This window comes from Falco peregrinus, chromosome 5 (assembly GCF_023634155.1).
Source record: "Falco peregrinus isolate bFalPer1 chromosome 5, bFalPer1.pri, whole genome shotgun sequence".
Taxonomy (NCBI): domain Eukaryota; kingdom Metazoa; phylum Chordata; class Aves; order Falconiformes; family Falconidae; genus Falco; species Falco peregrinus.
The window spans coordinates 108,630,843-108,656,152 of record NC_073725.1 but is presented as its reverse complement, the minus strand read 5'-3'; the positions used below and the strand labels follow the sequence as shown (position 1 = coordinate 108,656,152).

The 25,310-nt window shown below is 47.3% G+C and overlaps 1 long non-coding RNA gene across 1 annotated transcript in view; it reads right to left on the bottom strand.

Moving 5' to 3' along the window:
* LOC114011351 (uncharacterized) overlaps nt 1–25,310 on the bottom strand; it is a 206,203-nt gene that overhangs the window by 56,669 nt on the left and 124,224 nt on the right. The window contains exon 4 of the long non-coding RNA XR_008747369.1: nt 2,543–2,682. This is a non-coding gene — a long non-coding RNA (uncharacterized LOC114011351). The remainder of the gene's footprint in view (nt 1–2,542; nt 2,683–25,310) is intronic.

Here is a 25,310-nt window from a genome sequence, read left to right as displayed (position 1 = left end):
ACCTGCAAATAACTTCTGTGGAGGTAGCAAGCGCCTTGTAGGAAGTTGCTGATGTGATACATTCAGGCTGTCACTGATCATCATTTCCTGTGCAGACAGTTCGATGATACTGCTTGCCTTAATTGCATAAAAAATTTAAGTCAGGAGATCAACACTGTCATGAAGAATTCATGAGGAAAAGAGACAATATCCATCCACCTAGGAAGGCTGCTCCAAAGAGACAGACCCTGCAACCAGAGCTCAGATGGTTGGCGAACGAAATGACAGAGAGACAAAATTATCTGAAGCTGCTGTTTCCATTTTAATGCGGTTTTAACAGCAGGTAAGATTTGATAACCCTGCCCATCCAGTGACAGAAGTTGTGCCACCAGAGGGGTCGGCTGTGCTTACTGATTGATTTCCTTTTGGCCATTCGCAGAGTGCCAGCTCCACCTGCACGGTGCCTGGCCAGGTCCTATTTTGTGCCTTCCAGCACGTGAAGGAAGTGGCTTCTCTGGTCCAGAAAATTCAGGACAATTCACCAGCAGCCAGAGGAGAAATGAACTCATGGCCCACTCTGTGTGGGGCCATGGTGGGAACTATTTCCTCTCCAGAAGCTTCAGAGATGCTTGGATGAAAGGCACCAGCACAGCTGAAGCCCGGGTGAATCCCTCATCCCAGCCCACAACGTGCTTTTTGAGTGGGCAGTTAAAAAGGATCAAAAGGATGAGTCAGGGAAAGGATTTCACAACAGACCTGCACAGTCAAACGGTGGCTAAAGAGAGACATGCTGGTGTAGAAGACGGGGCCAGCCATACAGCTGCTAACAAACAAGAAGTCTCCAAGTGGATCCAAACATTATAGTGCAGAAAACCAGGGCAGAATCCTTCAAAATCAGTATATAAAGAGGTGCCAGGGAGTTCTCAGGAAGGACCTGGAGAAACCTGTGCTAAAAGCCAGAGACATGGGGAAAAAATGCACCAGAAGCTACCTCCAGGGCAAGCACAGATGGGTCCAGACAGGGTCACTGGTAACATGGAGTAAAGAAAGAGCGTGTAATGAGAGCCATGGGCAGGACACGGTATGGCAGATTGCCTCATGGAAAACTGCAGTGTGGGTTACCGTCAATTCCATGAGAAAGGATGAAATGGACTTCAAACCAGGTGCAGATACTGCCTTAATGGAGCTTCAGAAACACTCTGGGGGTGTATGAAAGCATGAATGCTTATGAACCAGAAACAAAAAAGGAAAAACCCAGGAAAACATAAAGCAAAAACTTGGCTAAGGGAGCAGACAGTATCTCAGAAGGTCTGTTTTGTGAATCACCGTACACTACTTCAGTTGCCTTCCCCTCAAAAATCACTGTCCTCACTGTAATTATGTGGACTGGGCCAGTCTGCAAGGACCCAGAATTTAAAATTAGGATGAAAGCACCCGTTTGCTTCCAAAGAGTGGAGAAACTAGAAAAAGCACAGCACAGTCAAATGCAAAAGCATTTGCTCTTTCAACACCTACGAGCACATTTTTCTTTTTATGATCCATTTGGAAAACAGTGTCTTCTGCAAAGAACAAAAATAATCCTCCCGTCAGGCACCCCGAGGCATGGCAGTGGTCCCAGAAGCAAATCACCAGCTTCAGATCTGTGTGACGTTACGAAGCTTAATGAGGGTGACATGTACTGCCACGCACCGAACACACCTTTGGATAATGTGGTGAGGCAACAGCCCTTCTCAAAATTGTGAGCTGTGGATTAATTCTGGCTGAACCCACTTGCTTCAACCGTCACAACGGTGACAGCCCACCACCCCACGCCTACTGTGCTGGTGAGCACTTAAGAAACCCTCCTAAAATGCAGTGTTTTCTTTTTTTGGCATTGCCAGATGAGTCTCCAGTACATCCCGATCTCTGCCTTGCGGCTGTTGTCCCGAACAGCTTCCAGTATTCCCTCCAGTGCCTGGTAACTGGTAGAAATTGAGAGCGCATTTTGGGGTGCCCTTGAAGGATTTCAAAGTCTGGAGATCATGTAAACATGAAATAAATGTGGGTTTATGTTCAAAATACAACTGTAGGGTGCTTCATTTTGAGGGGCGGCACTGCTACCAATGCAGCCAGGCAGAAGAGTAGTTTCTCATGTGAATTGGGATCCCATTTGCATTCAGATTAAAGCAAGAGAAAATTACCAGCAAAATGGGATTAAGAATATTTATGGATCCTATTGGCATGATGTATGTGTCTCCCAAGTGATGGAAACTGAGTACAAAACTGAGAAGCTGCAGCAATCAGTGGGGGAATGGAGACAGACTGCAATGACTTTTTAATGCTTTATAAATTTTTCGTATAAATTTGGTGCTCACAGAAGGCAGTTACAATAGGAGGTCTGAAAGAGAAGGTGAATATAGCAATTTCTGCTTTATCTTTCTAGAAAGACCTGAGCATCTCAAGTTCTCAAAGCACTTTTCAAACTCAGGGAGGTCTTAAGTGCATTAGGGCAAGAGCAGTAAGTAAACTTCGATCACATACCAAACCCATCGCAGATGCAAGGACACCAACGTTTTGTACCTACCTGCCCTTCAGGTGCTCTGAACATTGAAGCACTTCACTTTTTCTTCTTATAATGCAAAAACCTGTATGCACAGAGCTTGAATTTCTAACCTCCAGTACTTTCCAAGCAGTCTCAAGCAGAGAGCACACGGTGGTACAGACCTGTGATGGGAGTGAAGAAGAAACGCACTTGTTTCCCCCCTGCATGGAGAAGGATTTGAACACAAGCATTAGGGGGTAAAAAGTTAAATGCTATTTCCAGTAAATGTCCAACAGGAAAAAAAAAAAACCCAAACAAAACTAAACCCAAACATTAGAGAACAGGTATCTAAAATTACTTCACAGGCACAGAGAAAGTAATAGAAAGTCTGAAATGCAAAAGGAAACAATAGAAAACTGGACAGGCAGAGGTGCAACCTGAGTGTTGTAGCTCCAGCTTATTACCTACTTGATTAATTTGTATTGCTTCCCTTATTTGAGAGTGGCTTATTGTGGTTCAACACCAACCTTTTCTTAATCAACTTTAAATAAGTCAAAAGGAGCCTGATTTAAAATTTAATGGATGTCTATACACCATTCATCACCAACATAACTGGTGTAACCTGACCTCCATTTTTACTGGTGGAGCTACGTGTGTTGGCAACCCTTTTAAAATGGAGTTAATATTCCAGCGCGAAGCACTTTCAAAGGAGACTTGCATACCTTCCTATTTCCAGAAGTGCTCAAAACTGTATCAGATTTGGCTTTAAAAGCCTCGACGCTGCCAGCAGGATTCATGCATACCAAGGCACATGTATATTGCTAATTGACTTAGGTAAGCTTCCTCCACAAGCCTCAATGTGCCTTATGAAATCACACACCCTTTTCATTTACAGGCTGTTTCCCAACACGCTGGGCTTTCAGTGTAGCTTCCACTGTCCTCAAATGGGATCCGGAGTCCAGCATTGCCCCACCACATGCCTCAAGGATCAGAACTGCCTTTCCCTGCACTTCAGCAACTCAGACGTAGTCCTCCAAACGCTTGCTCCTCCAGAGTTTTGTGTCTCAGCAGAAAAGAGGCACAGAGTAGAGAACAAGCAGCCAGGAGGCACCCATGATGCCACGCCAGCACACAGTCACGTCCAGAAGAAGCTGCCATCAATCTACGCCAGTGCTCAGCCATGCCGGAGCTGCCAGTAAGCCCCAAAGTCCTGCTGCCACTACCTTTTCCTCCCACCACCATGCCACACCTCTACCAAGGGGCACCACCGGACTGGCATGTAAAGCCACCATGTTTCTACATGACCATAAAACCAACAAAAGAACTACAGGCGAATCAAGGTCCCTGCTCAGCCCCTGCTGAGCCACTGGCTGTTGTGACTGCTGGTGGGTTTTGGCTGGGGAGAAGGGAAGGAGGTGACTGTATTTGACTGGAGCCCCAGGAAAGTAAAGGGGCTGTTTCCCTCATTATCCACCGTATGGGGTGGCCAAGATGTTTGACTTAAACCAGTTGCCTTTACTCACTGTACTGCTCTGTAAGCCAAAGCTGGCTCCCAAGGGCCGGGTCACCTTTATAACCCCTACCCATAACACCTTCTAATGCATATTCTGTCCAAACCCACCCTTTTAGGTATGATATCTGTCCTTGCCTGGTTTGGTTTGGTTTTCAGGTTGCACAGCCAATTCCCTGGGCTGCTCCAGCCTTGGGTCCCATGGCAGCTCATCGTAAACATCTCCAGCAGAAGCAGGGGCTGCAGCTGGAGCTGTATCTGCTTGGCCTGAGACCAGATTACAGGAAACAGCGGCCTGCCCTGCAGCAATCATTTCCACCTTTGTTAGTTTTTGGCTCCAGCATCTATTTTGATAGATGCCAAGATCTGAAAGCTGTTAGTAAGGAAAGGCAAGAGGGGAATGGCCACGCTTTAACCCTTGCCTGGCAGCAACGTTAGCCTATGGTGCAGTTTCCATGCACTGGTGTTGACACATTTAACTAAGAAAAAAGAAGAAATAAAGAGGGGTGGGGGTGGGGGTGGGGGGAGAAAGAAAAAGAAGAATAGGAACTACATCCATGGAAAAAGCAATCACTAAACTATCTTGCAGTGCTGATCTGTGAACGTGGAGGCAGAAGCCTCACCGAGGTTGGCTGCTCATAGTGCAACTCATGTATGTGCACCCCCGTTTCTGGACTGGGTCAGTGCCACACCAGCACCCCCTTTCCAGGGAACTGTGGCTAATGCATAAATGCCGAATTTCCAGCCTGCAACTCTGACTCAGGAAACACCTTGGTAAGGGCAGCGTGAGCTCCTCTGCTTCCCACAAGTCTCACCAAAGGAAAACACAGCCTGAAGCACCAGGACCGCAGCTCTCTGCAAAGACAGAGCAGGGAAAGAATGGCCACAGCTCCACACACTGCACCCCATCAACTTCTGCCAGCATGCTCCTCCTTCACACTGACCTTGGCCCTGCAAAAATGAACACCCACGGAGATCTGCATCCACCATCAAACACATACGCACTTCTGAGTGCCCTTCACATTGGCCAGAGAAGCGTAAAGAAATTTTACTGTCCACATAACATGATCCTAAGGTACACAGCTATGACAAGAGGAGCCCAAGGGTTAAAGTTGGACTTCACTTTTCTTTTGGCATTGCACCAAAAAACATTCCACCCCCAGCATTTCAAATTACTACAGATAAAGCAGTAACAAAGATGCAAAACTGGTTTAGAAAGGACCTGATAATTTCCCTTTAAACTTCCACTTCAGAGCAAAAACCTTCTTGCTTTGAAATAAATGGCTCTGGACAGGTGGAGGCAGGGCCACACCATGTGTCGTTCTCCCAAATTCAAGTTTGAAACGAAAAAAAGAAATAAACTTCTGAGGACTCACAACCCAACCAGTATTTAAGGCTCCTGCCCATCTCAGTAGCTGGGCATATTCCTCCCTGCACTCAAGGGCCATTTTACCTGCTCTTCCTCCGTCACAATTCTACTCCGCAAAAACCTAAAGAAAAAATACACAACCAAATTTCCTGATGCAAACAATCATATGGGTGGTTTTTTCCCCCTAGTTGATACAGTTGCAATGTAGTTTGCTACAAAGTTAATCCAGAAAACACTGAAACAAGGGAATGAAACCCACAACCACATTGTTAAGAGAGAAAACCAGGAAAGCAAGGCAAAAATACACTAAAATGTAACTGCCTGGTAAAGAACATGCAGCAGATTCCATCTAAATTAACTAATGGTGGAAAGCAAAGGCAGATTAGTTAAATCATACTAGATTTCTTTGTTGGATCACTGTCCAGAATGAATATATGGGGTGGAGGGCTTGATGCAAAGGATGGATGTAAGGACTTTCAGCATTGGAACAGAGTCACTGAACTGCCCTTAGCTCCTTCGTAGTCCATGGGAACTGGAGTCCTAGACACTTCATCTACCACAGCATAAAGAAAAAGTACAGAAGATGTATAGAAAAGCCCAAAGAAGTTGTACATCTTTGTACCCCGCTGGCCGCTGAGCACAAGGCTGAAAATATAATGGGAAACTGGCTCGGCAATAACAAAGGCAGGGAAGCACCCAGCACCCATGAGAGAGCTACCGCCTCCCGGAGCGGGTGACCCCCCAAAACTGATGGCCCTGGCAGAAAGGTTTTGGCAGGCTCTTGACCCCTGTCCCTCGGCTAGCACTTGCTCCACCCATGGCAAGCACAGCGAAGACCGCCTTGCTGCTTGTGGCCTGTGTGTTTTTTGCTCCAGCATCTATTTTTGGTTTTAGGGGCTTTGCCCTTCCTATCTGCCTCCTAAGTCAGAGCAACACATTCAGGAGATGAGTGGCCAGCCGAGCCAAGGCTAGTTGGTCCTGGGGTATCAGACATCATAAGTGGCACATCTTGTGGACTTTTTGGTGAGCAGAATTTCAGAGAGAAGTCATTTGCTTGAAATAGCATGTGTGCATGTCACCTGTCAGCTGGTGCAGGGCACGGCAGGCTCCACAGGAGGAATTCCAGCTTCACTCAAATAATAGTAATGAAACAATGCAAACAAGAACAGGGCTTAGTCACTTGTTCAAGTCTCATCCCCTTTTGTTTTTACAGATGTGCATTTCACGGAAATGAGATGATTAGCTCATCAAAGCATCTGTCAAGGGGAGAGACAAACCAGCTTTTTACAGATGCATCCAAGTGACAAGACCTGTCGGATATGGGCTGCGGGGAATCTCTCTGACTCAAATTTTTGGATCTATTATGATCAGCTTTACCAGCTTGTTAGTTATCTCCAGTACGTCAATGGGGACAAATACATAAAAACTTGTCAAACATGGCAATCTGAAAATGGTGGGTTTTTTTCCTGAAGGCTTTATGCCCTTGCACTTTTACAGCACTTTCTTTTAACAAGAGCTGTACAGCTTTGCCTTTGCTCCAGAAAGATTTAAATGACATGCCAAATGATTTAAATGGACTAAATTCTCTCCTTTTTGTATTCCTAAGTTGGGACAGCTTAAAAGGAATGATTTTCAGGCTGGTCAGCAGGCTTTGCAAAAAAACTGCTCGCTTGTTTAACATTGGCCACATGCTGTACTGCTTTTCCAGATCAGGTGAGGAAGACTGGCCAGAAGTTTAAAAGCTCTTGGCTAAGGCTCAGGGGTTTTGAACTAAGCATCAATCTCTACCTTGGGTTTCCCATCCATCTCCAAACAAGCCACATACACCCTACAGAGGATGGGGAAAGGTCCTCCGTCTGCTGTGCCCATGTCTGCTGACATGTAGGGCATCCCTGCTGCCTAACGCACAACACCTATGAGCACAGGGACACTCTAGGTTCAGTTGGGGCCACGCTGTTGGTAGGGATAGATGGTGGCAATGAAGTACAAAGGGCCATTTAGTGGCCTTCCGTAGCTCAGCGACAGAGCGCAAAGGGATTTTTGTTGGGTTTTGGGTTTGTGGGGGGTTTTTTTTGTGTGTGTGTGTGTGTGTTTTTGTTTGTTGGTTGTTTTTTTTTTTTTAATAATGAAAGGTGAAAGAGCTGGGACTGAAAGGGAGATTACTCATTTGTTCTTAGACCTTTGCTGTTAATCACACCACACCTACTAGCAGAGCAGTGGCAGGCTGCTGGCCCGGCTGCCTGGTTGGCTTGGTGCCAGCCAGCACTCGCTCAGCCCACAGCGTCCCTTCAGCTGGGACCAGCCTGGCTGGTGCAGAGCGGAGCGAGGCCTCGGGAACGGAGCGCTACAAGTCTGCACAGCTCTGGGCACAACTGAAATCTCATGCGTGCTCAGCAGGCAGCGAGGAAGCGAGTCCAGCCAGAGAGGGATGTAGTAATTGGAAACAAACGGAAACAAGACACAGCCTGGGCATGAAGAGACACGTACCGTCGGCGTGGGGGGGGAAAAATGGGTTCTAATGTAAAATCAAGCATTCACCGCCAGTTCTAACTAGCTCATGACAGCATGACAACCCCTTGCACATGCAGAGACACTGTTTGGCCTCAAACAGCCACAAGCATAAGGCACCGGTGTGGGGAGAGGGCTAGGAACTTCAAAGGACTAATCGTTAGCCTTGCTGCCTAATCTGCTAAGGACACAACAAAATAGTCATGTTTAGAGGGTGCAGGCTGGCTAACAGCTCCTTTTCCCCACTCATGTCACACTGGAGACAAAGCAGCTGCCACGCACTTCAGGCCACCACAGTTTCATCTTGGTTCATCCTTTGACCAAACACAACAGTAGATTCCTTCTGGTGATGACCACAGCCCTCTAAAATGCCCACAGTGCCTGCCATGCTCAGATACTTCCTTACTCCAAGAAACCCAGCTATTCTCCTTCCCAGGATGCTCCACCATGGCACAGGACGAGGTGTAGCACTGCTCTCCCAACACGACGCATTATCTTCTGAAGCAGAAAACATTTGTGTTTGACACTGCCCAACAGTGTGTTTGACAAAGCTTTCCAACCTCTGCTTGCTGCTCTGTGCACCTTTTACTAGTTTTCTGGTGAGCACTGGACTCTCTTTTGCGTGACAGGGATGATGGGAAGAGGGTTTTGTGTAGGCAGCTGCAATAGCCTGCCTAGCTTAAATGGCTTTCCTCCTTCCGTCCCTATTGTCATCCTTTCCTCCCAGTTTCTATTTACTCTTTTCCCTTTCCTAAGCCTAAGAGCATGTCCAAGATGTCCTGTTTGCTCTAAGCCATAATTGCTTGTAAGCAGCCCAGGATCAGCAGCATGATGACAAGAAGAAAGCCTCCTTTGTCTGGTAGCTCTTCCCAGCCAGCAAGCCCAGCTGCCTTGTTCCTGGGGCTCTCCTGAACCACACTGACTTTTTGTCAGGACCTGCAGCGGGAGATGATTCAGTCCAAGCTCACAGGTACGGAGCAGACATAAAAGCTATGTGGAGGCTTTGGCAGGTCCCTCCTAATGAGGAGTGGGATGTGGAACACTTCCACTGTGGGTGAGTGGAGGGACAATACTGCAGTCACCTTGAGTAACAGAAACCTGTGGCTCAGATCCTCTCTTCACTTCCAGCTATGTGGTGCCATTCCACCAGTGCCAGCCCTGGCCCAAAGAGACAACTAAGCCTTCCCTGAAGGTTAGAGGTGCTCATAGCTTGTCAAAAGCAGCATAGCCTGCTCCTTCAAAACAAGAGGAAGAAAGGGGAAGATATTCATCAGCTTCTAACTGGTCCAACCCTCCTATGGGTTGAGCTATCTGTAAGAACTGATTACCTGCCTCTTTCCCTCAAAGCATAGCTCATGTTCCAGCTCAGCTGCTCCCTCATGCTTCAACATCTCCTTCCAACTGTTCCCTCTGCTTGTTCCAGACTTGAGACAAGATGTCAGCAAACATCCGCTCCAGTGGGAGCTCATGTCCCAAGTTAACAGCTCAACAGACACACCAGGCAGCTGCGGTGGTGAGCAGAGGAAGGAGGGGCCCACGGGTGGTGATGATGCCCTGAAGATTGTGTGTTGATCACAATGAATCAATTGGCAGAGAGGAAAAATCCCGTTTTCCTCTTTTTAAACATCCATGAGTGATACTAGGAGTTACCTAATACAAGTAACTGAAAGGACTGAAAAATCTACAGTGTCCAGCAACTTACTGGACTCCAGGAAGAAGCAAGTCAGTAACAGATTTTGCATTTTCACCGTTTTCTTTCCCATTTCCCTTTTTGTTCTACCCACAAAAAAGAATAGAAATACTATGGCAATTGTTGAGCATCACAATCCTTTTGTAGAAAACACCACACTGGGCCTGCAATGACACAGAGTTAGAGAATCAGATTATATCATTTTTCATAAAGTTGGGAGAACTGGTCCCCAAGGGCACATACCAAGTCACTTAGCGGCTATCCTGCCATAACAGCTTTCAGCTTTCCAATATAACTTTTCCTGGGTTTCCTCCAAAAACTAATAAGACTAAAGCTGCCTGGAACAAGCTCACTTTGTAGAATTTCCCCCACTTGCCATTGGACAGCAGATGTGTGACTGCAGGGCTAACGCGGATGAGGATTTATTTGTTAGCTAGGTGGTCTGGCCAGCAGCTCCTCCTGGCACTTCCCTTCCTGGATCTGTGTGGAGTTGGGCAGTTTCCAAAGGCAGCAGGGGTACCCCCAGGCATGTCTGACCATATCATTTATTATCAGTGCACCTTGGCCACCCCTCCACGTCACGCAACTTGCAGTCAGCCCTCTGTAAGGCTGAGAGTAGAAATGCAATGAGCAGTATGAGTGGGTAACAGCTTGGATACATCAAAGGTGCCTAAATGAATACAGCATCTGGCTGCAACCAAAGCTGGTGGGGACTGGGCACATCATTGCCCCAAGTCTGGACAGAAACTGCAACCCAGGCACTCCCATCCTAACCGAGCCAATCCCATAGGTAACTGCTCAACTCATCGCTGTGATTTGGAGTTTAAAAATCAACCATCTACACACAGAATTTGTACCAACTGTCTAGAAGCCAAGCAGTACTCAAAGTGGTCAAATTCCAAAAGCAAATGCCTCTGCTTTTCATATTTTACTCTTGGTGACTTCTCAAAGAGTTATTATATCAGCTTATTCTGAGTGGTTTACTGGAAAATTACAATTTGTCAGCAATTGGCATAAAATGAGTAGGATTTGAAAGCAGGACATGCCACCATAAAGGACTTTTTAGACAGAGCTCTGATGCTAGTACTTAATAGAGTATTTCAAGAGTGATTCCTAAACAGCTACAGGTCAAGCAGATATTTTGTATAATAGATGCAAGAAGGACCAACAGTCTGATTTACAACTGGAATCTGAAGAGTTGCTTGCTTTTGAAAAGACAGTCTTTCTACTTGTCTTATAATTTCCACTTGAGAAAACAAATCCCCCTGCAATGCACACCTGGCTTTTCATCTGAGCTTTCCAGAAGGTCCTAGGGAGAGACCATCAAAGACAGCTGAGCATCTCAATACTCCAGGCCCCTTCTGTGCACCTCCTTCTTTAGAAGCCAACTGAAATAAGAGGAATAATTTTACTTTAGGGGATCTGCATAAACCTTCAGAAAAGGTGGTGTTGCTTGAAGGTGTGCATGTGGATATAATGCTTCAGTTGCAACCTTTCTGCTCTGACTTGGACAGCTGGTCAATTTGTTCATCATCTGTCACACTGGGCAAATAAGGAGTCAGAGGGAGTCCCCTTTCAGCCCTTAGGTGATCCTCCTCCACGGCTGCCCTTGAAGTTGGGACCCCATCCTCTCCCATAGCAGGTCTTTACATGCACTTTGATGCAGGGAAGGAGAAGGCTTAGCAGCATGAGAGCTTGCTCTCTTCCATGTAAAACCACTAGATAATATAGATACCATGCTACATCACATGGGCAAAGGTAGGAAAACTGTCGCAACAGCCCAGAGACCACAGGTGTCCCTCACCCCATTTACCATTGCTGAAATCTACTAGCTAAAGCTCCTCCTTTTCCACTTCAACCCTAACATTCTGCCAAGTCTCCGGTGCCAGAAATTGCTGCCTACTTCTTCTGGGATTATGATGCACTCTATTCCTCAGACTTAGAAACCCATTTCCTTCTCAGCGGCAGAGGATTAAATTTCTTTCAGAATCAGCGGAAACACTCTGCTTTTACAAATAACATATTAGTATTAAGGCAAATTCATCTCTGATCTCATTCATCATTTCCTTCAGTCCTCTTGGCAGACAATATATCAGCCTTTTGACAGTCAGCACAGACTTCTTACTGCCTTGGAGAAAAAGCTTTGGCATCTGGTTTAGCCACTGCAGCTCCAGCAGCATTGGGAGTATGGGGTGTCCAGGACAATCCTGACACCGTTCTTGGTGTTACAGCAATCCAGCTGTAACAACCTGTGATGGCTCTCCCTGAAGGGACGACACCAGACACCCTGCAAAATTCCCCATTTTCACATGGCTTCTTATTAGTAACCTTTATCAGCAACCTGAGGCTTCCTTGCTGCAGGTTCACCTGTACCAGCCTGCTTTATGCAAGGGCTCCACGTGCTCCCCTGAAGGACTTTCCTTCCCACATTTCTCATTGTCTGTGAAGTGGTGCAGAAGTGGATTAAATAAGCTATCATCTCGGTTAGTGATAATGAGAAAATTGAAACAAGCTGTTCCATAAATGTGATCATTATCTAGTAAATTAAATGAGATATTCAAAGTGTCCACCCAGCAATGGCCAAGGAACTTCTCCTTAGTCTGCGTTTCTTTCATCTGGGAGAAAGAGGAAATGATCACAACCTCCCACAAACCAGAGACTTCAATGGATACACTGTCATTAAAATAATCTGGCTTTCCACACTTGCTGCAATGGACCCAGCACGGTAACTGCCGGCCGTTCAAAGACTGAGAAATTCAACTCAACACTAACGGCCAGTTAACAGGGATCACATTTTTGAGGTTTGTCTTCTGGAGAGTGGGGCTGGGGACACCCTATGTCACCAGGGTGAGAATCGCTGTCATGCGCATAGTGCCTAAAGTCCACTGTGGGTAGCTGGGGGCTGCAGGGATAGCTGGGGGCTGGAAATCTACCAAAGGTGCTGGGAAAAACCCCCAACAATCCCACAAATTCAAAGGGGAGAACAGTTTTCTGATAGGTGGATGAAGGAGAGGAACAGACAAAGCTTCATACCTGGTTGTTATCAGGATGTCACTGAAGATGGGGAGGGGAAACCAGCCTATCTACCTCTTCTTGCCTTCTACCTAACTGTGAAACACTGAGCCTCAGGACATAAATGCACTTCAAAACAAAGACTGTGGAACTCATGAGCTTGTAATTACCCTCTTGTTTTACCATGCAAAACACTGACAAAAAGCAAAATGATTGTCTATTTTCATTGTGTTTTTCTTTGTGGTTCTGTTGATCCCGTTTCCTCTTCGGGAGAGGAGGATAAAAACATGCCTCCTCCAAACTGGTTCCTCCTTGTCCCTGGTAAAAGCTGACTACTGGGGAGTGCCCGCTCTGGCTGGTCCCTTGGCCCAGGCTCTCTGCTTTGCTCTGGGATGTGGAGTGCGTTGCAAGAGACAACAGGAATGGCCTGTGGGCTTCCCCAGGGCAGGGAGAGGTGCTCGAACCAGCAGCCCAGCAGGGTCCAGGGTGGCTGACAGGTCCCCAGGCCATGCCAGGCCAACCTACTCTCTTCACCCCAGTTACAGGCACACCCTGACGTGGGGCTGGCCAAGCGTAAGGGATCAGTGAGAGATGTGGCCCCAAAGTGGAGAAGCGATGTCACAATAAGAACCATGCAGAAGATATGTCCAGTGAGCTTGTACCTAATGGTGCTTCAGCCTGAAAATGCTTGTCAGATGCTCTCACCAAAGTGTAGTAGCTCTGGGTATTTTGTAGCTTATACAAGAGTCTCAACTAACCACAAACAAGTGACCAAACAGTGGAACGCAGAGCAGGCTCACAGCGTTCTCAAGAAGCCAGAACTGCTTTCAAGGAAGTGTGCTGCTGGAGAAGGAGAAGGTGCTGGGCGCTCTCCATGACAGCTTTGCTCCAGCAAGCCCCCTGCTCGCCCTTCCTGACAGATAATCCTCTGGGTGGAGGACCCACGACGCAGGCCAGGAGCACAATGCCCTCATCCAGAGTCTGGAGCCATGTGAGCTGAAGGAAAACCTCCGTGGCAGCGGTGGAGAGCAGGAGCTGCAAGCTCCAACTGGCCATCGGAGGGCAAACTGCTCCAAGCATTGCTGCATGGTTCAGCACCGGCACTGCCAACTTTGCTTGCGCTCAGCATCCTTTCTTGAAAGAATACCCAGGACTGCCTTCCAAGGAGTTTTAATTGTTCGGAATTTTGGAAGGGCTCTTCTTTCAACCAGACAGAAGTATTGGAAAAGGCAGTGAGCAAAGCAGGACACGCTGGGAATGTCCTGCCGCTCCTGGGCAGGCACAGGAATTCCTCTTTTCCCCAAAGGCAGAAACATTAGGGCAGGCCTTCAGCATAACCCAGTCAAAGCAGGCTGCTAGGAAACCTTGGAGACGGTAAAAATAGGGATTGTGCTGATCTGGTGTTAACTCTTAATGGAGAAGGCAGTGATTTCTTGCTGGGCACAGGGCAGAACTCTGGAAGGGATTGCTGGATGCAAACATCACCACCAGCCTGCTTTTATTTAGCAGCCTCTCCCCTGTGCTGCCTTCGATTGCCCCAGCTCCCGCTCATCTTTTCCTTTATAGCCTGTTTGTTTTCCTCCTAACACTGCAGAAATCAATCCAGAACAGCCATTTTCATGGCTGGCCTGTTTTCAGCACGCTTTCTGGTTGGCCTGCAGTCCTGATGGCAACAAGCAGCATCAATTAACAAGGAGTGGATTCTGTCCCCCATCACCACAGAGAGAGGCAGTGTGTCAGAGCATGACCTGAGATCTATCTCCCTGGCTTTGCCCAGCAGCATTCTCATCTATCTGCACGCATGTCTAATTCCATAGCTTTTTAGCACGGCAATGCAGCAAGGTGGCTTCCTTGCAAATATTTTTGCCTCCTTTTATTTATTGGTGAATTTTAAGATGAAGATCAATTCAGCTTCATGTGCCTGGGCCAATTCCCGAGTGCTTTATTTCTTCTTAGCACTCTGTATGGCCCACAATAGGCAGCAATGTTCTAGCTGGAAAGCGGTGAAAATTACTAGCCAAATTTAAGAGCAGGGTGCCAGGACAGCCAGTGAGCTACTCACTACCCATCTGCAGACAGTGCCTCCAACAAGCACTCCTTCCCGCTGCATAATGCTAGGATGACGAAAAGCCTCTCTCATCCTGAAAAAAAGAGAAATGTCCCCAATACACCTCCTTCCACTAGGGAGAAAACAGGTCACGCTCAATAAGCAGCGATATATTCAGAGTTTAGTTAAAGAACTGGGAAGTAGGTGGACTTGCAACTACTCTCTTGAGACAGCTGCCACTGCAACCTCTAAGCCCTTGGAGGAAATGAATGGAGTTGCTCTATTTCTCCATTCCCCGAAGCATCACGGAACAACTGATGGGCAAAGCTCATTCAAATGCTGTTGCTCAAATGCGTCATTATGTCGATATAGTGGGTTGAAGTCAAAAGGCATAGATTGCAACCAGGTTTTGACAAGAAGGTTTCCAAGACCAGAGAGAAACAAATCCAGTCTGTGACTGCCTGACCTGCTATCACACCCAGAACAAAACCCATCATATGAAACCTTTGGGAACTGCCAAAAATGAACCCCTATCTACCACCACGTCTCCTTGGCTGGTAACAACCCACCCTGTCCATGCCCTAGGAAAGCCCAAGTAGTCTGGGGTGCAATTTATCTCAGTGACCACACAGAGCTGGAGGTACAAACCTGGTGACACTTATTGCAGACCTGGCAACCTTCCCAGTGCCATAAACAGTTTTGCTCGAGTAAGCACCCATGAGGGTCCAGCAAGCTCCAGTAAGCACCAGCTCTGCTTGGTGAGGGGAGACCTTGCCAGAGCTAGAAGAGAGGTGCTCGTGCAGAAAGGCCACCCGGTGAGAAGCGAAACTAGTTGGCATTCAGTGCAGGAGGGCAAGGAGAAACCAAGCACCAGCCGCGAGGGCAGCTGTCTTGTGCTTGAGCTGCACAGCTCGAATCCATCCTTAAATCCTGACAGCGAGGAGCTCAGGGTCCTGCTAATCCCGTGCTCTCACATCTGCACAGCTGCATTATGCAGCAGGAGGCAGCTGCTGGGACTGCTGTGTATTTAGTACCGACGCTCTCAAGGCGGTTTTGGTCTTCTTGGTCTGCCCAGTGCTTTGCTGTGCCTGGAGGCTAAAGCCATGCAACAGCAACACCCATATTTTGTGGTGGAGCCTCAGAGTCCACGTAAAGCACGATCCGCAGCCTGTAGGATGAGGGACAGGTTTTCTGGGCCTGAGCTCCCAGCTTACACACCAAACCACCAAATCACTGACCGGCTGTGAGCGCGGCACAGTCCGGGCATTGCACACAACAAGATTGCTCAAGTGCTGCGGTTTTCAGGCTCAGGCACCTGGCTGCTGCCAGAGATGGTCAGCTAAGATAGAGCATCATCCTCACAGTGACCAACACAGCAGAGTTTCAGTAGCAAGCCCTGGCAAGCCATTAACCTTCAGAAGCAATGGTTTGCTGTGGTCTTTTCAATGCAACAGACCAAACCAAACAGAACGTCTTTCTCTTTTACTGCTGCTCTAGCAGGAACAAGTGGTTGACAGCACCTGATCCCAGACCGTGGTTAAAGAGAATGCTTCCAGATAATTGCACAAATAATAATAATAATGCTATTCATGGAATTACAGGAAAACCTTGCTTTTCTAACTCCAATTCCAGGTTGAAAAGCAGTGAGTGTTATTAGAAGTCACACATGAGCTCGACTGCTTTGATTAAAGAGCAACTGTCTAATCTCTGCCTGGACTCAGTCCTGGGTTTTAATGCCTGATTAACTACCCCCTGCCAGGATTATTTTCCATCTTTGCATATTTTGGAGCTCTGTGTTTCCGTTTAGCGCTACAGACAAGGAACTGTGTAAACCAACTCTCATTTGCGCTGGCAGTTAAAAGCACCGTGTGTGAGTTTGTGGCTGAGTGGTGGCTAGAGCACATTTCAAGGGGATTTTAGGGCAATGTGCCACTTCCCAGGGAGCAAACCTGGGACAGGACACTCTCAAATCAAAGCAGGGTGTACATCTTAGCCCTTGTGGAAGACACCAAATGTCACCTTCAGGAAATAAGCAGGTTACCACCAGTTTCAGTAGAAGTGGTTGGAAAATTGACTCCCTATCCTGGGAATGTTCAGGCCTTTCATATGAAAAAAAAAAAAATAGGTTGTATGTTTTCAGTTTTTCATTTTTCAGCACAACTCAAAATTGCTGTGGAAAATACAAAACTTACCACGGTAATTATTTATGTATCAAATTCTAATATTCCTTCTAAGAAAAAAAAAAAACCTGTCTGGAAAAACTTCCTGACCAGCTGTAACTACCTGTCTCCTAAATAGTTTACTCTGAGCAGCTGGACCTCATTGTTTACAGGCACTTGTCCAATCTGTACCCCACACCTAGATCTAGTATTGTCCTCCTCTACCTCTATGAACCATCACATCCCATCTGACATCTCTTAGGACCATCTGAGATCCCTCTTCTTGAAGAAGACACCAGCTCAGTCTAGTGGAGCACCAGCTTTTGCTGCTCTCCTCCTGACTGTAGCCCTAACTGTGCTGATGCTGACCCAAAGGTGCAGTTCTCCCAGAGCAGCCCACGCTGGGCTTCTCCCTCAGCATGACTGCTATGCATTAACCCTGGGGAAGAGCAGCAGCTATTTTGGACTGAGTAAGGGCCTTAGCTGGAGGGCAGGCAACAAATCCACAGCCCCTTTGGCCCAAGACAGCCATATTGTACAAGGTTTGGACTCAGAGGGCCTGCTGTGAGCAATACCTCATGCCTTAGGTGACCACTGCTTCCCCATAGCCTTCTCCAGTTCTCCTGTCTTTTACATATTGCTAAGATCCATATTATTTCAGGATGTAATTTTCACTGCAGCCAAGGTGTTTCAGCACAGAACAACAGGATTTACAGACAGGCAGGGTGGAATGGGACAGCGGGAAGGAGAATGGGGTTTAGCCTCTGCCTCAATATCAAAGAAGCAAAGAGAGTATTTTCACAACTGTGCCCTTAAAAGAGAACAAAACGTCCCTGTTAAATCGGGTAAGTGGTTCACACTACTGAGTTGATGAAACGCAAATCCCTGAAAGATAACCATGCTTTGGGGTGGCGGTGTGGAAACCTTCACGCAACAGCTCAACGAGTAACAGCAAAATGAAGCAAAGAGCATATCAGGTGATTCACGTACAGCTCCTGCAGGTCCACACCACGCTGCAGCCACCAGAAAAGGCTCACTCGTGTGTTAAGGCAACTCTCCCTACAGGCTGCCCCAAGCCTTTGGCATTTTTAGTTCCTTTCTTTGTTTTTGTGTGTGTCTAATTATTGAGGATGTTCATAGAGAAATGGGATTTCTGGTCTCTAGAAGCCCATCTGCTCCCACTGTTTATTTCCTGCAGTTGTCACAGTTGTCTTTGTAATGAATTCCAGTGTCACGACCGCACTGATGGCTCTTCCCATGGGGAATGTGCAGGGAAACCACCCTGGTCGAGAAAGCAGGCCTGCAGTACCCAAAGGACCCCAACGACATGGGAAAGAGCAGAGGTGGCCCCGTGTTTCATGAGGCTCCCACCAATGAAGGAAAATCTGGGAAACAGGATTTGCGGCAGCAACACACCCCTCCAGGCTGAGAAGCTGGGGACCCACTCTGCAAAGCACTGCTGGGACACTGTACACTTCCAGTCCACTGGAGCTGGCTTTCCACTGGGGTCACTGGTTGGGCCAAGAAGTTGTGCTGGCTTGGTGCTGGTGCAACCAGTCCTGGCTGGGCAGAGAAGGCCACAGCAACGGGCTGAAGGGATAAATCTGGCAATGGGTTTTCAAAAGCTCAAGAGCTCTGAGGTGGACTGACCCATACCCTTTCTCAGCGCATGTGTGCCACCAGCAGCCTCCAGGACTACCTCCTGCTCTAGCACTTACCTTAGCAATGAACTCCTGGAATAAAGAACTCCAGTAAAAAGGTTAAAGCTACTAAAAAGAGGATTAAAACAAACTTTGCTCCCACTCTTGCCTTGAAAGACAAGTCCTTTCCTTTAGGCTTTCTCTGAGCCTTCCAGACTGCTGTGAACGCTATATAGTCTCCTCCAGGTACCTCTGGCTTCCCACCAGCTCTGTGACCTCTCTCTGCACCCGCTTTCTGCTCTGCTAGCTGCCCTATAGATGTTTCTCCCCAAGAGCAGGGTCCAGGGCTCTCTGGGAAGGCAGAGACCCTTCCCCCTTTCAAAGGCAGACCTAGAGCACACAGCCATGGTAAAGCACACCCTGCCAGGACAGAATCACAACTGGACACGGAGCAGACTGTGCATACCATCAGATGGTCAGAGAAGCCAAATTTCCCAAGGGAATTAATTGTACCACTAGTGCTGCGGGGTAGTTCATGGGGTGGGCTCGAAAGAGCAGAGAAAGCAATACTCCACAGGTCTGTGCACAAACTTTCAAATCAACCACACTCACATCTGGTTTCCACCTGTTCTGCATTCCCCTTTCCTGCCCGCTGCATGCCCTGAACGTCTGCACAGGCTTTGCAAGGTTACCAGCAAGTAAAACAGAGCTTCACTCCCCTGCTGTCCCCAGCTCGACACTTGGCTCCACCAGCTCAAGGGAGAAGCCGAGGTTTGTCCCCAGATCGTATGTACCTGCCTCCTTCATCTCATCCACACCTTGCAGCAGTGACACCTTCATAGCAGACCTCTCACTCCTCAAACGCTCCCAGAGACGTGGTGGCCAGCCCAGAAGTACAGGCAGAGTGGGGACATCCAGTGCCTGTGGAAAGTGCATAGGCTGCACCACCCTGCCCCGAGGATCTACGCAGAAGGGATAACACTTCGTATTTCAATTTTGCTTCCTACAAGTGTGGTGAATTAACAGGGTTTACTGAAAAACACCCAGGAAGATATACAGTTAAGGTCTCGTTACTGCATGCATGTACTGCTCAGCTGGACTGTCTTTGGAGAAGCCAACATGATGGAAGAAGCACAGTAGGATGTCCTAGGTAAAGCACAGCTTTGGGGATGATTTGCTGTCCAAAATACCAATTGAAGATGGGATGCTCTGTAGGAAGAAGAACTCAATGAGGGCTCCTCATGACCCTGACTGGCAGGATGAGCATATGCAGCATGGGAGAGTGCAATGGAGAAAATAAAGCCAATGTATGAGAGGCAGGTGAGTATCATCAGTTTAACCAGAGAAACACCATCAGCTCTGGTGGGTTTTGGGTCATTTAAGAGCTGGTAAACCAAAACAACAACAGAGGTTTTTTTCTTTCTTTGCTCTCTTTCTAAGCAGCATTTGTAAATTCAACCCAGCTAATGTCAGAGTACAACAGTGCGTGCGCCCAGCTTCCTTCTCACTTGTGAGCTTCCTTATCTCAAGATTATACATCTTCATTTCTCCACTTTTCCAGAACAAAGACAGCATTGTTTTGTTACTGTAAAGCTACTTAGTCACTGCTGAACCAAGCCAGAAAACCTAGTATGTCAGAAAAAGCATGAATAACGGATTTGATTAGGGCAAGGGGAAGAGGGAAAGGGGAATAGATATGTGATTTGCATTCCTGCCGCACAGTTACTAGAAGCAGCGGGGACACTTAGATTGCATTTGAAAAGTTCACAATAAGGCCCTTAATCATCAGATTCTTGGCTGATAAACAATAATATAAATTTAGGGACTTTGTTGGTATCAAGGAGATTTATATTTGGTAATGGTGCGGCTGCTAAGCTGAACTGTTTCCTGATTTCTTTATTTCTAATAAAATGCCATTCACAAAGCTAATACCCACCACATAAATGGTCATGTTCAGCCACTTAAGACTCACTGCCTGTGGATCTCAGGGGGGATCTGAGGCAGAAAACACAGCATTTTTGGTCTTTTATTTCTACAGGCTGTTTTGCTACTCACTTCAAGTAGAGAGCTTTCCAAATCCGAGCTGACCCATTTCTGCCTGTGGCATTGAGGGCACCTCTTCCACTAATCTCATGTGTCAGCGTGGTACGGTTGGTAATACTTGTCTCTGGGACAGCAGGTTAGGGATTTACCGAGTCCCACACATCACGTCCTTTAATTCAGTGTCAGCCAAGGATAAGCCAAAGACCTAGGGCAAAGCGTGATCCATTACAAATTCATGCTGGGTGGGTGCTGTATTGTTAGAAATGCAGCTCCGGCTTTCAGATGAGAAGCCAAATCTGAACTGCCACCCGGCTGTATGTGCTCCAGATTTGGGAAGAACAGTATACGCACATTTTCTCCCTTCTGCCACCCAGCAGGGCTGAATGTGGCTGAAACTAATGGTGATGCAAAAAAAAAATTTAAGAAAGTATATATATGTCTATAAAATCAGAAACAATGCAGTCACAAAACTGAAAGCAGACAGAAAGAAATGCATTTCTCTCGATAAAGCCAAGAGGTTTTTGTCACGGGGCTGTGGAGGGCTGGGTGTGCAGGGGCAGAGGAGAGAGGAGATGAGCAGTGACATTTACACTGCGGAGATGACTGCTTCCCATCCTCTGCCCCCAGCACTGCCTCCCCCTCCCTCCCTGCTCGTGGGACACCTCCGCTGAAGACATCTTTCTGCACAGCTCCAGTGTGCTCCTGCTGTAAATGGCAGTGGTCTGGCTGACCTTTCATCGGGTGGCAGCTGCTGAATGCACATACCGCACTGCCCATCCTGCCCCACACAGGCACCCTCTGTAACTATCCACCAAGATGTGCATCCCACAAGTACTTTTGGGGAAAGGCAGTGCTCTTCTGCAGCTTTGGACTTGACCTCTTTGCACCCTGCAGACTTCTGGGTGCAGAAAGGAAAGCAGATTCGCTAACACTTTAAAAAAACCCAGCACCATTTCTGCCCCAGCAACATCCTCCAACTTCTGTGAAAACAGCCTGGAAGGGTATCTGGTTGTTAATAAAACCCACATCTTTTCACAGTAAAACACAACGAGCCTCTGGGGCTTGCATTAGGACTACAAAGCTTGTTTGTATACTGGAAGGCCAGGAAGAATTATCCCATCTGACTTCCCGTACATCCCAGCCTATTCATTTGCACTCAGTTACCCTGTATTAAGCTTAATTACCCCAGTATTAAGATTAATGGCTTGTGTTGATTATGGCCTATCTCAAAAGAAAGACTGTAACAGCATTTCAGACAAAGAGCCTCTGCTGGGGGTGATTTGTCCCCAGGGCTCACTGTCCCCACTGCCAAAAACACAAGCCCTGTTGGACTTTCTTTGCTTCATTTTACCAGCCAGGGATGCTCACGCTGAATTACCTCCTGAGACTGAGGAGCCACTTGGTACCTGGCATTTTCTCTCTGTGAAAGTACTCGGGCACAGAAGTCAAATTGCTTCTCATTTCTCTTTTCCTCACTAAACAGGTCTCTCAACCTCAATGTCTGTTTTCTCTAGCTCTCTCTCTTTCTGTGGCTCTGTGCTGCGCCTTCTCCAGGTTTTCAACCAAGCCGTTAAAACCCCAGAAACAGCACTGCATCTGTGGCTCACAGTGGAGCAAGAGCTTAGGATGTTGCAGCCTCCAGCATCACCGGAGGAAACTTTCCACTCTGCACACTTTAACCAACATCAGCACCTTTGCCAAATGAATCCACTTCCCATCAAGGTGGGTTAAAATAAACTAAGGCTGATAAAAAGGAAAGAAACCCAAACCAGTTGGGTTCTCCTTTACTCCTGTTATGCAGGGACTTGGGAAGCCTTTCCGCAGGGGCACATAATCCTCTGCTGTTAGCTGTAGCTGCTTTGGGCTGCTGTTCAATAGGGAACATCTCAACATAGTTCAGAAACTGCCTCCAACATTGCTCCTAAACCAGATTCACTACTTCATGGCCTGGTAGACAAGTGCAGATATTGCACTCCTGTATTTCTTGGGGAAATGATTTAATCTTCTGATATAGTACTAACCGTCATATTGCCTGTTTTATAGAATTTTTAATCCCCTTACTTTTTTGTGACCATTAACGGGTGCAATTGGGTGCTAGCTGATCTCCTAGCATGGCAGCCAGGCAGCCCTGGGAAGGGCCACAGGCTGTCATGTTGTCACGCACTTGGCTGCTGCAGTGGAAACTGCTCCCTCCCCTCCTCGCTTCTAGAAACAGAAAGAGGATCTAGGTTTCTATGGGGGTTTTGTTGCCTTTGGTCCAAGAACAACTAAATCTTTGGTGGGTGAAAAAGGCTTCACCTAGGTGATGTGATCTTCCTGGCTAGAGACTGCCAGTGCGGACAATTTGTCCTGGTTAGCTATCAGAATGGGGCTCACTGAGGATAGGTCAGTAAGAAAGATGGATTTTGAGCCTTGCTTTATCCCTTCTCTTCCCTGCTGCATTGTGCCAAGACTAGGGAGTCACTTTAGATGGGATAAACAGAAATAAACACCACCGATCCCTTGTTTCTGCCACAATCCTTCCTTTCCCCTGAGCTCAGCCCTGGCGCTGAGCAGCCACACTGGTCACAGCACAGCTGAACAGATTCCCTGGAGGTCAGGTACTGAGTATTGAACCGAGTATTTAGGAAATACAAAGTAATTTGCTTCATTCCTTATAAGCGCTGACCATACAGCAACACACACACATACCCAAAGCTGCTCTGGGTTTTGGGCACTGTGTGTCTCTAAGCAGACAGCTCATGTCTTCCTATCTGTACCAGACTCTCTAAGGTTTCTCCGCTTGGATCTCAGCCCTTTTCTGTTAATATTGCTGTTCAGCAGGACTTTATTCCCTGCCCTGAAAGACTGAGGCAAGATGACTTTCTTCTTCTTACTTAAGTTTTTTGTTGCTGCCATTTGGTTTCCTCTTCAGACCAAACTGAGCACCAAGCCAGTTAAGGGCACTGCAATGGCACAAGAAACACATTTCAATCTGGCGAGCAAACACACACCTTGAAAGCATGTAGAAAGGAAGACAGCATGTCTTCCTCCAAGCTTTCCTGCAGCTCTGTTGTGGTGCTTCAGCCCGCCCAGCAAAACCTCCTCGAGTTCACTCCAGCCATAAGCTAATTGAGACCAGGTTTAACACACTTGCTAATAAAGGACTGTGAAAGCAAACTAGCCTCATTAAAAGTCCTTGTTTAACCATTAAGCTTGCTTAACTTTACCTGGAGGACAAGACTGTCTGGACCAGACAATCTCCTTCTCTTATCATTCAATCCTATCGCATTTTAATGGCAAAGTAATGCTCTTATATGACAATGATACCACGTTCCCTTAAAGACATGCTTCACAGCATATAAGCAGGCCAGTGCTTACTAGGTGGGTATCACTGCTGCTGCTCTGGGCTATTTATACCAAAGGTCGCTGGAAACAGTTTCAATGTGAGGAAGCAGCCTCCCTAATTTCTTTTCTATCCAATCAAAATGGTGCCATGCGTATCAAAATCAGGGAGAAAAAGCAACATCCATGGATGCTTGCACAAATGCAGGCTGCTCAGAGCTGCAGCCCAAAAGGTTCGTTCCTTGGGGGGCCAGAGGACAGACTGGCCGTGATCTGGTTCCTGCTCTCCTGCATGCCCCGACTCTCTTTTCTACTCTCATACAATCTGGCAAGAGCATCTGTAAGGCTCCATAAATTAACATTTGTGAAACGTTTTGAGATCTCGAGATAGGAGTGGCTATAAAATCCCCCAGAACTATTGATGTCTTTTATTATTTATTAATGCTGCTGTCATACACTTAGCCCAGAGATCTTGGAGTATTTTGAACAACAAAGCAAGCCACCGTGGCTGGGCAGGGGCTCAAGCTCTGCAACAAGGTGACCCTTGTGGGCTCCAGAAGGCCATTTTCACAAGCGGTTTTGCACAGGACAAAGCCAGCGGAGCAAAGCAAAGCAGAGGGCAAACATCTCCTGATGCCGAGTCAGACACTGGCTGCCCAGGGCTCCTGGGGCAACACGGGGGCTTTGGGACACGGCTGGTTGGACAGGACAGGGTGTCACCTGTAGGTGGGAGGCATTGCTCCACAGCTGTATCCCAAAATGCAGCCTTAAGACAGCAAATCATGCAGCTCTGCGTCCAGCCTTGGCTCAGCAGGGACAGGTTTGTCCCAGCTGGGAGAGGTCAGCGGGTCAGGAGGGCAGAGCAGCACCCACGACCCCTCCAGCCACAGGCGGGACCTTCCCCAACGGGACACTCTGTGGCTAGCCAGGCCTGTTTTTCTCTGCATTGTGTCTTTAATTGAAGCACAAAAGCCATTCGTTTTAGAGGGTTTAAATGGTTAAAGGCACTTGTTCCTCTGAAAAAAGAATGAAATTGCTATTGACACCTCCATAAAAGAGAGGCTTTTCGGGCACAGTACGAAGGCAGCAACGGACCAAGAGCCTTCCTCACTTTACATGCCTGCAATTAGATCTGCCGCCTCCTCCTTTGCTCTTGTTATAGAAATAGGTACCGGTATCTTCAAAGAGAGAGAAACTTAATGGCCTCACTGGCAGTTTGATGAATAATTAATGCTGCTGCATTAATCGGGAAGTTAACTAAGGCCTGGAGAGAGACCATCTTTAATGCAGAAAAGCATCTCTCGGCAGTCATGCCAGGCACTGGGTCAGGGACATGCATGACGATCGGCGCACACACTGCATCAGCCAGAGAGCACAAACGAACAGACACTAAAACATTCCACTCACTCAGTGCCACACACTGCGAGACTTTTTTTAATGAGGGTAATTAATAACTGGCAGGTATGCCAGGCTTCCTTTGCTCACCCAACTGTATGGTGCAGGACGGG